We start from the raw sequence: 15,282 nt of genomic DNA, 5'->3' as shown, positions 1-15,282 counted from the left end.
AGGAAATTAAATATATAGATATATAGAAAATGAATCGAAGTATGTTATAAAATGTAAACGATAAAAAAATACGCTGATTATCTAATCAATTTTCCAATGGAACAATTAATTTAACGAAGGTGATTTTTAATGTTTCACGGAATTAGTTCGAAGTCATAAATGAGTTTCGACGTTTCGATTAAGGCTGTTTATCATCTCTTGTTTTATAATGGTTCACGTCAATAATGATTAAGAGTGTAATTATTGGACGATTTTGAGTAACAAAATCTTATTTTAAAGATGAAGTTTCAAGCGTGGATATGACTTTCTCGAATTTTTGAAAAGGTTTTATTTTCTTTGAAAAAAAATCCTGTCAAAAAATAATATTTTTTTGACAATAGTTTATGGATGAAAATAAAGATTAAAAAAAAAAAAAAAAATCGAAGAAGTCGTATCTAATGTTTAATCTTGTACGACTAAGTCTTACCTTATGTTTCTACTTATCGTTTTGCAAGTAGAACAAGGAGATTTACTTCGAAAAAAATTAGTTGACCGCATGGAAAAGAAAAATCGATCGAATTTTTAACATTGATATTCGAATTTGATATTATTCATCAAGTGCTACGTCAATTTCCTTTTTTACTTTTGAACTTTCGAACAAACTTTTCTTTCTGAATTGGTTATATTCGCTATCATTGTTTATTTACATTAATGTAATTTTAAAGCTTCGTAAAAGGGAACGTGTACGTGTTAAAACCTTAAAACCTAAGATACTGACGACGTTTGTTTTAACACGACTTTTCTCGGCTTAGGTGTTTCGTTACTTAATAACGAATAAATTATACAGTATTCGAGACTACAAAGGCATAATGATCGATTCAGTTTCCAACAGTATGTTGCGGAAGGAAGAAGTTGTTTGAACAAACTCTTGGATGTTTTCAGTATCCGTTTGTTCTCAAAATGAAAAGCTTTCGGCAAAAAATCGATTTCGCATAATTTAACGAAGTAGGCGTGATCAATGTAAAATATCTCATTAAACTGTATCGCGAAGATAAAACATTATCTCCGATTCGTCAATTAAATTTTTGCAATAATGAATTAATTAAATGGTATAAATAGGAAATAAATTTGCAATTATCAAAAGTTAAAAAAAAAAAAGAATATTTTATATAACTTATTATTAATCCATAGGATGTGAACAGATAGAAATATCTAATTATCAGTCATAATTAATGTGGCATATTGAAAATACTTCGAGCGGACGAAAGTACAGTACAATAAAATTTAATTTGTCAAGCGATCAAGTAATGTATATTCAAGTGCGTCGAAGTAAGCGGAGTTAATTAAATGAAGGTTTAAATTTGAGAACGCTGTGAAATTTGCCGTTCCCGTTTCGGCAGAATGCATCCAACGGAGAGGTAAGCAGGGTGTGGCCACAGAGTTTGTCGGATGTTTAGGTATAATCAGGATAGATATGGCTAGGTGATAATGAGGGGTCACCACCCCGGCTCTGCCACGTGGGACCGAATGAAGACAAATAGCCCGGTCTCAACACATTTACCGGCCAGCTCGGCGTATGCGTCGGTGTTGATGGTCGTTGTAATATTCCCTGTAAACTCTCGACGTGTCTAGTTACGCACGTATGCCCGTGAAGTGGGTGAACGACAGCGCGTATAGTACATATATAGCTTACCTAGCTAGACAATACCGCTTTAAATTGTTCTACGATGAGCACCCTCTGTGTTTCTACGTTATTCCCTAATCGAAATCAATCGGCCGTATTCTCTCTCTCTCTCTCTCTCTCTCTCTCTTCCACTTTATGATCCATTTTAATATAACCCTGTTCAGTTATTCACTATTAATATCGTAAGTTCTGAATTAGTGTTGAAGTTTGAAATACATATCATAAGTAGGTTTTGCAATTTGTACCATAATCATTGCTTTATACAGGGTCGATGTAAATTAAATTGATTAATCTACAGAAATATAGAAAAAAGTCAATTAAACGATTTGAAATAAGAAATCAATTGTTCGCAAAATATAAGATGTTAATTATGTTTATTTGAAAAGTGTTTATACTTCGTCTTTTAATTTTACTTGTAACACAATCATAATTATTTAACAAATTAATATATTAGAATTGTATATAAAAGCAAAAAAATTAACAAATTATTGCAAATTTTGTTCGTAACGTGATTTATCGATTAAATCGAGTATCTATACGAGTCGAGTAGAAAGAAAGTAAGTAATCCGATTAAATAGTCGTCTTTAATTTCAGTTCACACATTAATCTACATTATTCTAAGTCATTGCTTAGGTAAGAAACTTGTAAATAGAGTTCCTTACGTTGTGGACTGAATTGAGATAAGATACGAATGCATTTCTAAAGAAAGTATATAATTTTATTATCTCGGATTTTTTTCTGAACACTTTCACACCCTTTCGTCAAAAAACAAAATATTTCCATCGTGTGATTTACTATCTCAAAATATTTAAAATGTTGTCTCTTATCAGTAAATACAGTTTATCGGTTAAATTTAGATTCATCGTGTATATAAATAGTTGGATCAGAAAAAAATGTGGTCCTTCGAGCGACTTATCTTTCAAACTAAGCCAGCCAGGCCTTTCAGCCAAGCCTTCTCGCGAATAGTAGTTACATAATCTAGTAGTTATGTTATGAAAGAATCTCAATCCTACATAGACGAACTTTGTAAGTCTGATAGAGTTTCCGAGAATGAAGGTACGAGTATCTTTCTTCGATGATCCCGTTAGAAGGTAGGTCTTTCAAAAGTGTGACAAGGAGAGATTTTCTTTTACGAAGCTCACCACCGATTTCTCGAGAGAGGTGGTAGATGGTCACGGAAGAGAGTATACGTGGAGCTTACTCGGCTAAGCTTCGTAAAGCACCTTGATTACTAGTTCTCTATCCCTAACTCTCTAATAATAGGATTATACACCTTCGACCATTTTCTTTGGGCTCTTTCCCACTCGCTCTCTCTCTCTCTCTCTCTCTCTCTCTCTTCTCTACATTGCTTTTACCCTTCGCGATATCACGTTCATGGTAGTACGTTAACTTTATCTCAGTTGGATAATTTGCCGTTTCCAAAGGCACGTTCATCTTTGCAGAAGGCACTTTGATACAATGGCTAATATCGTTCCTTTTATCGTTTTCCGCTAGAGGCAATAAATTTTTTTTGTCAATTTAAGGCCTCTCCGATTTCATGAAAGCTTTATAGGACGTTGCAATATCTCTGTGACTCGTTATAAGGAATGGCTGAATCTTCGAGATACATACGCGATATTTTCCCTTTATCTTCTCATTGAAAATCTTTGAAGATAATACAGAAAAATGTTTCCTTTCAATGCTTCATTCTAATAATTTTTTGTAAGGGATTTTATGTTAGATGTGTCAGATTTTATAGAAATGCATGTAATAACTAACGTAACTAATATCGTAAAAATTGAAACATACAAGGTGATATAAGGAATTTAATCAATTTTATACATTTAATCAATTTTGTACATTAATACATTTTTTAAATGCTATTTTTAATTTGAACTTGAAAAATTTTTATGTAATTCAAGATAATTCTATATAACAGTCATTTTCTATTTTTCTCGTATAATATTAGAGATACGAAAGACATTACGAAATTTGTTTTTTTCTTCGTTATATCACGCTCCTTGTGTGTGTTCTCTCTCGAAAATGAATAAACGACAAGAAGAATGCCGCGATGAACTATCAGATGTTCTTTATTTTCCGAGCATTGTTGAATTTCGCGTTCTAAACGTAGAGAGTCTGTGATCGTACGATTTATTATTATCATTTTTTTTTTTCCATTTATGTCCATTCTCACACTCCTCTTCCATCAACTTTTTTTCCTTTTCTTTTTCCAGTTTTCACAAAGAGGACTTGGTTAATTGTTCGTTCACAGAATGAACAACACGCGTGTCAAATGCCGAATGTACCGATGGATTCGTTAGGCGAGCATTTAACGAAAACCAACATGGGAAATTCGAACCATTTTTTGTTTTCCTTTAGATAAAGCCGAGAATGTCTTAGTATGGGTGCATGCGTTGTGAGTGCGTACGTAGAAACGGATTTATACGAAGAGTTCCATCGAATGCAATAGAATTCTAGAATTTACGTGCGATTTCGCGTGACGTTTCGTTTTTCGAACATCTCCCTTTCTTCTTCGACGTACAATACAAATTTTCCCCTTGATTTTTGTTCCCCTCTAGTTTCTATTCCGTTTAGAGAGAGATTTCGTTCATTCATGTTTTGTTTCCTTCTTTTTCTTTTTCTTTTTGTTTTTTTGTTTTTTTTTTTTTTTGTTTTTTTTTTTTCCTTTTACTTTAATTTCGGTGCGGGCAAGAACTTTTTTTTTTCTCTTCTTTCAGATCAATCTGATTGACGAACATTCTTTCCTCTCGTAGAAAAAAGTTAATAGAAACGTGTTTATATTTTCGATTAATTAGATATTTTATCCGAAGGAGAAATAATTGAAATGTCAGCTTCGAATTGAATTTAATTTGAAACGATAGATCGAAAATTCATGTTCCATCGAAATTCAACTTCGATGTCGTAAAAGGATTTGTCGAATTTATTTTCCAAAGCGAGCAGTTAGAGAAGGAATTCGAAACGATGTCGGCGGAAGTTAGGTGAAAACGTGCACCGCCTCTCTACGCGGTGGTACTTGTGTAAACACACACGGCTGTTTTCATATCTCACTTTCCATTTGAACCATGCCCCGCCTATTCTGTTACCTTTTATGAAACTACTCGTGTATTTGCATTTGCACGAATGAAACGCGGAATAAGATAGTTTTTTTTACTAAAAGCGCAATTTTTTACTAAATGCACAAAGTGGTGTGAAACTACGTTTAACCATATATATATATATATATATATATATGTGTGTGTGTGTGTGTGTGTGTGTATTTTTAAACCTACTTATAAATTGCTTTCGATCGAAAAAAAAAAGTTTTATAATTGGAACGTTGGAAAGTCAATATGCAACAACTAGCAATATCAATAATGAGAGAAAGAGAGAGAGAGAGAGAGAGTCATTAATAAAAATTATGAATAGAATAAATTTTGCAGTTTCATTTTACATGAAATGAATTTACCCCGAATAATTAAAATGTTGTAAGAAACAGGATAGTTAAGATTTCATTTATTTTTCTTACGGAAGAAAATGCGAGTAAAAGAAACTATATAAATGAGATACTTTTAAAAAAAGAAATATTTCTCCGAATAATTCTTCAAATATCTCTGTTTCGCTTTAACACTGATATACACCTTTGATATTTGCGGTATCGAATCTACACTGTGCACACATCCTCGAGCAGTTTCCTCGAATTTAATCGACGCCATTATGCCAACAGTTAATCTTGTCGCATGGCGCAAGCGTCATCCTCGTAAATGTGTAATACTACGACGGATATTTTTGGAAACTGATAATACGAATGGAAAATATTTCGAAGTTCTCAATTAATAATTTTTTTTTATTTCGATTTAATACAAAAAAAAAGCACTAATTGAAAATATATAAAATTAAATAAATAAATGCGAAAACATTTGATTCGATCAGTCTTCTACTTTCATTGTAGGTATCATTGTTAAATTCATTTCAATCAAGTTTTTCTTAATAACGAGTAAAAATTTAATTTAATGAAAATTATAATAGTATGTAGATAATAACTAAATACACAGCATCTAAAAATAATCATACAGAAAGTAATTTTTCTTTGGTGATCTTAAAGCGAAACACGATACCGATGTTTAGCTCATTTTAGTCGATGATGGTTACTCAAAACCTCTAACCACCAACGCCAAAGCATCATTCAAGCTTTCTCTCACGTCATAGAAGAGGAAGCTCTGCGAGTTTGAGTTACCGGAAAGCTCATTCGCTCCTGTCCGCAGGATCTCCTACGTCGTTAACCGCGTATTGTTATAAACAATGGGCTTGCCTGCCGCTTCGACGGTAAACTCGTTTAACTTGAAGCATGCGTGACGTTTAGACGAATACGTCACGGTACAAATCTGAACAGTTCGTTCAATGAAAAACGATTGTATATGAATTGTTTCTATTATTTTTTTTAATTTCTTATTGTCATTTCTTCTTAAAATTTCTAAATCATAATCGTAAACCTTTACGATCCTCGATACTTGATCTTTTATCGTGTGAACGTTAACTGGAAAAGCTTTACCGTTCTTTTTCATCTCGATCGGTGTTTTTTAGTAGACTAACGAAAAGAAAAGGAATAAGAATACAACCAGTTTTCTTCTTCGATAGTACAAGGATCTACACGCTAGGAACTTTCCAAGATGCACAGCTGCAAGAAGTTTAGGCGAGTGGGTTGCATCACTCCTTTGGTACGTTCCCTTTCTACTCACCTTCTGACTTCTGTGTTTCTTGTATTTGAATTTCAATACCGACGGGACTTTCAGTTAGCTGTATCATGGAAGCTCTTTCGGACGTTTCCTCGCTATCGTATCTCCGATGTGCATTCGTGTTCGAAAGCTGGTACCGATCTGTGTAGCGGTTTTACACGATCGTAAACGTTCGAAAGTCTTCAAAACACTAAAGAAAAGAATATACGAGGAAAAGAGAAAAAGAGAGAAAGAACACGTTCGGGGAGAGTTGAAATTTTATTTGCATTTATTTCACTTGAATAGTTTCTCATCTTTTTCGTGGTGGAATCAAAAAAAGAAAAAAAAAAATTCAACAACAAATTCAACTTTCTGTCCGTTTTGAACCGGTCATTCGTTGTTACTATCAAGATCTATAGAACGACAAGAATATCAAATCTGTCTGTACGAAATCTTGGAAAATATTGAAGAGAAAAGGTGGTGGAAATTTTTTGGTCGATCGGTATCCGAACATCGGCTGAATCAGCCAGGAAACTCTATTTCTTCTTTTATCTTTTTATGTTCTCTCTCTCTCTCTCTCTCTCTCTCTCTCTCTCTTTCTCTCTCTCTATCTATCTATCTATCTCTATCTCTATCTCTATCTTCGTTTCTTTCCTTAAAACATTTATAGTCGTATTTCATTATTTCTTTTTAATTGCAAAAAAGTGAACACAGTAAAATATTATCCTACAATAAAAAGTGTTATCTTTAATTACCTGAAAGTAATAATACAGTTCCTTATTCTTATTCTTTCCTCTTATTTTTCTTAAAATACTGTGGAAAGTTGATTTATTCGAGTAAAACGAGTCGGTGAGTTTCCTGCCTGATAAAGAAACGACCGTACCGTGACATCAGAGCTTTTACGGCTTTCAGCTTTCATCGTACGTTTTACCGATCGAATACGGCTGAAACCTATGTAACGCATTTTGCGTATATTGGCTCTTTGAAAGAGAAAGAGAGAGTTTAAAAGTACTGTAGAGCTCGTCGAGTCGGTTAACGAGCTACAACGGCCACAGGACCGTCGTCGTCTCGACGTCCCACGTTGCTACTACTCTCCGACGACAACAGTGTGGCAAATTAAATTAAATCCGCCTACGGGGCACTGGCCGATCGATAGATTTTCATTTGGCGTGCAGCGAGCTTCCCGATTGAAGGTAGGGATGAAAGAGGGAAGAAGAGGGCTCGGTAATACGAGAACGGCCGATGAAAGGATAGCAGCAACCGAGAGAGGGTGGTGAAGAGGCTTTTGGAGAGGGTAGGAGATGAAAAAAAAAAAAGGTAAAGGATAAAAAAAAGAAAAAGAAAAGGAAAGAAAACGCAGAGAAAATATTCCCTTCGCGACCCACAGACCAACCTTCCTTACCCCTCTCTCCTTTACTCGAATCGTTTCTACCGGTAGAAAGCGTATTCGCAAGCCCTCTTCTCACTCTTTCATTCTATGTCACGTTTTTCTTTTTCTTTTCGACCAAAGAATATCCTCGCTTAATTTACCGATTTATGCGCCAATCACGCTATCCATCTTCGATTATTTTTCCGAGCGTCATTTCTCCTTCTTTTCTTGTTCAACGAAAGAAAATGGATATATGGATATATGAAGGACGATTAATAAGTGATATAGAATAATATTTCGTTTTTATTTCGGACCTTGTTGGATGTCCTCATCACTTGATCGAACTATTACCAATGTAATAGAAAAAGCACGTTGATGATGATGAAAATGAGAAAAATGCAAGAGTTTATGAAAGCTATAACGGCGGTGTCTAACACAAAGAACGATGAACGAGCGGTAAAAATAAGCAGCGCATCGTAGAAACTATGAGCGAAAGCTTTTACTTGATTGGATTTTATCAATAAACGAACGCCAGTGGATCGTCGATTTATTTCTTCCGTTTATCGATCGATCTATTGCCATGAGTGAACTTTACTCAATTACGAATCCTTCTATGGGAAGTTCTATTGAAGTTTGTACTTTCGTTCGATTTTTTCTTAGTTTATTGGAACAAAAGGTGAAATTATTTATAGTCAACTGTATTTTCAAAAAAAAAAAAAAAAAACAAAAAAAAAGAACAAAAAAAAAAAGGAATACTCAGGGATTGGAAATTTTTCGGAAATTTAAAAAAATAGAATGTATAAAAGTTCACATGTTTGACGATCCAAGCACGAGTTTCGTTCTTCAAATACCAAATAAAATCGAGAGATATGAACGCCCAGTTGAAATTTTCAAAGTAGAAAACGAATTCTTCTTTTTCACAAAGACATAATTTACTGGCGTCACAATGTATTCGTCGTGATAGAAAAGTGCATCGCAGGTAAAGGATCTTCGTCGTAGATTCGAGGGTGGGATTCGAACTTGGCACTCGAGTTCAGTGTTTGTACTTAGAAACTGAGTGTCGGCTGAAGTTCGACGCGCGAATTTTGGGTACTTCTCGAGGAGCTGCTCGAGTTGAAGACTAATAAAGGCGAGAAGCTTGTAGAGTAAGAAGGTAAACGCAGTTGAGATAAGGAGAGGCCGAGTAGTCGTAGAGACGTGCACAATGTGTATATCTCGGCCTAGTATTATATATATTCAAACAGATGAGAACGGGGGTCGAAGTTCACGTAGTGAGAAAGTAATTAACTTCGCTTGCCGACAACGTTTAAAAGAGAAGGAAAGATGTTAGACTCTCGTAGAATTTTCGAAACTTTGAAATATGCTTTTATTGAATCCAAAAAAAAAGTATCTTCACCGTCGTATAATCCACATTCTTGAAGAAGATCTTTTAAATGTGAATAGCCAGAGCAGAGTATTTTTGTTGAACGTCTGGCTATGGAATCTCAAAGAAATCGTTTAGAAACTTCTTCGAAGAAGGAAAGGTTCGAATTGCGTCGAATAAATTTCAATGACCACGAAGATACTTTTCCCGTTCCGTGGATACTCGTTCCGTCTTCTTTGGGATATGCCAGGATTATTCAAATTTTGAAAGAGCCTGCGTCCCTTCTAGCCAAAGTGCCAAAAAGAAACGAGAAGTGGACCTTCGAGGACTAGAAAGATATAGAATAATGCAATTTCAGTATGCTTCAAAAAGATCGTCTAAGACAGTGGTCTTTATCCGGATCGGAGATCTAGATGCTTTGCCGAGTTCTTACTAAGTCTTACCGAGCAGAAACGTTTCGCCCTTTAGTAAACCTTCTTGTTTGAATCCCAGTCTTCCGAAACACGCGTAGCGATCGAAAATTCAGCATTCTTCCTTTGAGAAAGCTCCTTGATCGTGAGCTCTTTTTCTACGAATAAAGACTTTGTCAAGATAAAATCGAATGAAGTTTTATCATTGAGTAAAAGGAACGTTTCAACTTAATTATTGATAATGTCGAATGTCGAATGGAACAATAAGTTAAAGTAACATATAAAGTCGAAAAAGCGGATAAGAGAAATTGAATGTGGAAATGAAAGGAGAAATAGGATAAGAAGAAAGGATGAGAGAGAGAGAGAGAGAGAGAGAGAGAGAGAGAGAGAGAGAAAGAGAAAGAGAGAAATATAAACTAACCGCTTTATTAAAAAAACATGTTTCAGGTTTCAGGAAATCAGAGAAGATTTCCTTTCCGTCGATAAATGATTCGAAACATCGTTAAGACGGAAACTAAATAGAAACGTACTCATTGTTAAAGAAGTCTAAGATTAGTTTCATTTTCCTCTTAGGAATGATGATTATTCTTAAAAATTAACGGAATACGATAGTAGCGAAGTTCAAGTAAATATTGCAATAATATTGATTATATTACCTATCTATATCTATCTTTTTCGTATCGATAAATATAACAAATTTCGATTGTAAAGAAATTTCATTTAAATTCATTGTTATGATTTAAAATGTTTAAACTTTTAACGAGCTCTTTAATATCTCTAACGAGAGTATTATTTTCGTAGTTTGATGGGGGAAAAAAAAAAAAAAAAAAAAAAAAAAGATTAAAAAAGTCCTGCTTGATTTGGAAGATGTATTATGTTATTCCAGAGTAATTTCTTTTTAGACCGAGCAACGACGAGGACATGTACTTATTTGTTAGTTAGTAGTAGGATACTCGAGTTGTAAGCAGTTAGGATGGTTCCCAGTGCAATGTAACTGTCGTGAACCGTTGCCAAGCAGTCTGGACAAGCTGGTGCGTTTTGTAGGTCAGCACAGGTTTCACTGTGGGCTGCTTGACAGTTTCACAGAAGGGCCGATGGAGGGTGGAGTCGGAGAAGGAGAGGGTAAAACCGTTGGTGGTGGCGGTGGCAGTGGTAGCGATGCCTCTGAATCTAGAGGAGGGTCGAGAAACGGGTTGTACGTGTCGCGAACAATGGCTCAGAGAGTACACGGCAACCTGACGTCACTTCCTGCCTCGACGAAGCCACCCTAATTGTCTCTAACCGTAGTCCAGTGACGTTCCACGAGCCTGAGGCAACGCATTACGTTTCTTCGCTTTATATATTTAATTCGAGATTTTTCCTTCGACTTGTTGAAAGAACTAACGTTTAATTACATTTAGGACGAAGATTTAATAAGAAAAAAAGAATAATAGACAAAGAAATTTACAAAAGATGTGGTTAAACAGATAGTTACCGTAGTCAACCTTTTAATGATTTTTTCCTTTTAAAGAATCCTCGGAACAAAGCGCCTCTTACGAAATATCTCTTTTCCTTTTTGAACGTCACTTTACTTCAAAATTTTCGAACTTTTTAAATAAGAAGAATTTGCATTAAAAAAATTTGCATAAAAATCATCAGAAATTAATCGATATCGAAATAAAACAATTTGTTAAGTGAAAAATAATTAAATTTCTTTTTCTCTATTTAACTTCACGTTAATTTCAATTAAGTTAGTCTGTAAGTATCAACGAAGTATCATGTAGGTTGATGACGACAATGGCATGTGATCCTAAACGAATTTTAGTGTCGTTTCCCTTGATAATATAGTATTCATGAGCCGATTATGAGACCATTGAGGGTTCTAAGCAGGGGAAGGATCGTCACTCGATGAGTTATTAACTTCCATAATCCAGTGTTGATCGTTGATGCCGATGTGGGGATATCACAATCGGCTGAAGATACTTTTGCTTGTGTCGTTCCTAGATTAACATCGATGTTCAATTAACGAACCGTTATCACACGAGTTAATTACTTTACCGGATCATCGAGCTCATCTTCACGTTCACGTGCCATTAACGACATAATTTTGTTTCGCAGTGACATTAATTTTCTTTTTTTTTGCCTTTTCCTTTTCAATGAAAATCAATATGTTTATTCCTTCGTATTTCTAGCGTCAGCTTTTTCGGATCGATATCTATTCATTCTAAGTTATTTAAGAATCATTATTAAAACTGAATAGATCAATGTATGTTAATTCTATGAGAGACTTATTAACATTTCCAAACTATTAGTATTACTGATTTAGAGAAATCAAACCATTTGCTATGACTTAGTTCTTGTTATCGATCCTATACGATTCGCTATATTCTAATTGCAAGTTCCGTTGTCTAAGTTTCGGCAGATTGTAGGTTCCGTATAGATCCCATTTAGATCGTAAATCTTTTTAGTTTAGATATTGAAATCTAATTATAGTTTATATAAACTATTACTTTTTATTGATTGATTTTAATTTTCGTTTGAAAAAAGAAATTCTTTTTCCTGCGTATCGTTTTTTTTTTCTTTTTTATCTTTTTTTTTTTTTTCTACTGTATAACTATCGTTGACAATTCGAGTGCTTTCAGTAACCTTTTATATTCCGGTTTATTTCATACTGATACAACTACGAATTCGTTCGAATGTTAACAAAATTTTCTCTATAAAAATATAAGAGCGACTAAATAGAAATTCTTTATGAACGAACGAAAATAGAGTTTATTAACATTGTAATACCTTAAAGTTGTAACGTAGCCTTACCGTCTTCTTATTTTCAATCGTATTCTACTACGGCAAACATAGGAAGAGCATGGCAAGGCAAGGCTCTTTCTTTCTTATCTTTTTACTTTCTCATTTTCTGAACAGCCCATCTAACCTTCTATGACTTTCCACGTCCATGTCTATGCTTTTGCAAAGAGGACATTGCTTGCTCAATTTTCAAATGGAATGTCTAGTATACGAGTAAGGAAGAAGGCAAATTTTATAATGAAGTCCTTTAGTTTTTCATAAATTACATATAACTTTATTTAATAAGAAACGATAGGATTTTAACAAACAATAACATTTTAAATATTTCTCGTAAATGCATGATATAGATTTCATTTCGATAAATGCTAATTAACGATGAAATTTAATAGACAATGAATTTTGGATAAATCACTTTTAAAACAGCATTTAATAATCCAAACGATTATCGATCGGTGCTAAAGATTTCTTCATTGAATTCGAACGTTATTCAACGATACCATCACGAAACTTTAATCCGCGAATGGAGATTCTTTTGAATGTTGGATAGATGAGTAAGCACCTTAAGCCTTTCGCTAAGCCACGCGATATTGGCACCGATCTTGAAGCAATCGAGAAGCGAATAACAAATTCTTCTTCATCGATCGTCGATTAACAGCCGGGTCAACCTCGAATTCACGTAGCAGAGCTCGTATTGACACATGAGTCGATGTATAAACCATTTCACAAGGATGAATGGAACTGTTCGGGATTAGCCACGCTTCGATTCGCTTCTCTCAGTTCCTAAGCCTTATTTCCTCTATCTATCTATCTTTCTCTCTCTCTCTCTCTCTCTCTCTCTCTCTTCCATCCCTCTCTGTCTCTCTCTCTCTTCTTCCCTCTTACCTCTACGATGAGTATCTAACGTCGATCTCCTTTAGAGTCTTACGTGTTTATTAAACCTCAGTTTGAAGGAGTAGCATTGGTTCTAAATACATGAGAATTCTGGTCTGTCAAGACGCGTCGAAGCGTTACTTAACTCTAAATCCTTTAATCCTTCGTCTTCGATATTATATCTTTGCCTTGAAAAGCTTTTTTCCATAAATATGAATATTAGTCTCCAAAATGAGTTCGTTCATATTGGAATATCCATCGATGAAATTATGAAATTGTTATAATTAATATATTCTCACAAATCAAGATTAATTATACTTAGATATAAACAGGATGTTTCTAATTGATTTCGCAAAATTGAAATATTTTTAAGAGAGGGATTGTATCTATTAAAAAAAATTTTTGTTGTCAGATTTGTTTGGCATGAACGAACACATCATACAGCGTCAATATTTTGAAGATCAAGTGGTAGGTTAAATTTTAAAGTCAAATTTATTTTTTTTTAAATTGTACTATATATTTGTCTTTTCATAGTGAAATTAAAGTGAAATTTATTGGGACAAATTCAACGAGGTAACACATAAGATCATTTCTTATTGTAAAATGTTATAAATCATATTATAAATTTATGAGCTCCACTATTGCTGTTTGCTGGCTGTTAGGCTGCATTATGTAAACAAAGGCCGAACTTTCTTATCTCCCTTTGTGCTTCTCAAATTACCGACCTAAGTAAACGAAGTTAATTTCGTAAGAAATTCGGTTTTGTGTCCCTATATATATATATATTGTTGTTTATATGCGTGTTTATATGAGAAACCCTGTATATATGCGTGTTTCTGCTTTTCCGTCCACCCAAACATAATCTTTCTCTTATACACTTCTCGAAAATCGGCTAGGCATTGTCCTTTCTATTGTTGAGTTATATTAATCTGTAGAAATCTCCTCCCATGCCACTCGCTCAGCAGAGCATTCTCTCCAAAGAAACCTATTTTGGAACATATGCAAAATATAGGTTGTCCGCAAGACAATGACATCTTATTATTCGCAAAAATTTAAACGATCTAGTAATAAACTTCAATCAATTATTATTACCCAAGACGAACTGCAAAAGAATATTTATGAACTTTTTCATTAAAGAATTAAAGAAAAAGAATAAGTCTCTGATATGTTTTTATAAATACAATTAAAATGAATTCAACAAATACAAGAAAAAAATAATATAATTATTTTCTTTTTCAATTAACCAAATGCATGTCAATGTAATCGAATAAATTCCAGATGTCTGCAAGATTAGGCAACTAGTCATAATAATGTAAAAATTACAAGACATGAAAGCTATATAAAAGAAAGGAAAGATAGAAAAGGATAACCTAAAGCTTTTTGAATAAACTAGTAAATACAAGGATATACAACGTAGAAGATAGGGAAATCATGTAATCTGAAGTTAAATCCACAATGACGCATATTCCTAATAAACAACAAAAATTATAGAAGCTAAATGATAATATCTGTTGTACTTTATTGATTTGTTGACTACACACACACACACACACACACATATATATATATATTACATATGATCTTAAATTACAAGATATTATATTACATTGTATGATAATTTATACGACTAAGTTGATAACCATAAAATAAACATATACAATTGTATATTCACAAATAATTAAAATAAAAGTAAATGTTTATTAACAACATATGCGTTTTTTCTTAAATCCAATTGTAATTAGACCAATCATTTTTCATATAAAAAATTAGTCTTCATATAACAAATTTTAAATTCCAAAATAAGAGACGAAATTACGTGCCACTTCTTCCTGCATCATATGTTCCTGATACAAATTTCGATTTATGCGAAAAATATTCGTATACTTCAGAATGTGAAATTATGAACAGAAAAATATTATTTATGAGGAGGTAGCAATATTTCACGTGCCATCTCTTCCTGCATCATGTGATCCTGATACAAATCCAGATTTACGGGAATATTTTTCACTTTGTAAAGGATTTGAAATTTTGAACAGGAGATTATTACTTACCAGGAGGTGGCACGATATCGTGTGCCATCTCTTCCTGCATCATGTGATCTTGATACAAATCCAGATTTGCGGGGAAATTTTTCA

Source organism: Vespa velutina, chromosome 5, assembly GCF_912470025.1.
Source record: "Vespa velutina chromosome 5, iVesVel2.1, whole genome shotgun sequence".
NCBI classification, from domain to species: domain Eukaryota; kingdom Metazoa; phylum Arthropoda; class Insecta; order Hymenoptera; family Vespidae; genus Vespa; species Vespa velutina.
The sequence above is the reverse complement of the archived record's forward strand: the minus strand, read 5'-3'. Positions refer to the sequence as shown.